Genomic DNA, 935 nt, shown 5'->3' on the forward strand with positions numbered 1-935 from the left:
ACCCAAGCTCACCGAACCCCAAAGCTCTCCTTTTCACCCCAAGCTCTTCAACCCCCTAAACTCTCCTCGTCCACAGCTCTCCGACCACCTCAGCTCTTCTACCAACTCCACCAGCTCTCCTACACACCCAGAACTCCTACCCCAGGAGCTCAATCCAACCCCCCAAGCTTTCCTACCCGCAAAAGCTCTCCTACCCCAAAAACTCTCCTACCACACCCCCCAAGCTCTACTAAACCCCCACACTCTCCTACCTCCCAAGCACTCCCATCCCCCAAGATCTCCAACCGCCTCCCAAGCTCTCCTACCCCCCTAACCTGTCCTACCCCGCTCCCCAAGATCTCGTACCGCCCAAGCTCTCCAATCCCGCCAAACTCTCCTACACCCCAAGCTATTCTACCCCGCAAAGCTTTCCTTCCCCCTCAAAATATCCTACATCCCCAAGCTCACCTACACCCAAATCTCTCCTACACCCCGAAGCTCTCCCATCCCCCCAAGTTCTCCAACACCCTCCCAAGCTCTCCTACCCATCATACTTCTCCTCCTCCCCTCCCCAAGATCTCGTAGCACCCAAGCTCTGCAAACCCCCCGAACTCTCCTGCTCCCCAAGTTCTTCTAATGCCAAAGCTCTCCTCCCCCCTCATAATCTCCTACATCCCCAAGCTCTCTGACCCCGCAAGCCCTGCTGCTACCCAAGCTCTCCTACCCACCAAGCTCTCATACCCCCAAAATGCTTAATTACCCACCAAGCTCCCCTACCCACCAAGCTCTACTACCCCGCAAGCTGTCCTACCACCAAGGTTTCCTACCCCCGCAAGCTCTACTACTCTAAAACACTCCAACACCCCAAGCTCTCCTACACACCAAGCTCTCCTGCCCCTTATGCCCTCCATCCCCCCAAACTCGCCTACCCAACGCTCCACTACCCCGCAAAGATC

This window comes from Pristiophorus japonicus, unplaced genomic scaffold (assembly GCF_044704955.1).
Source record: "Pristiophorus japonicus isolate sPriJap1 unplaced genomic scaffold, sPriJap1.hap1 HAP1_SCAFFOLD_110, whole genome shotgun sequence".
NCBI classification, from domain to species: Eukaryota; Metazoa; Chordata; class Chondrichthyes; family Pristiophoridae; genus Pristiophorus; species Pristiophorus japonicus.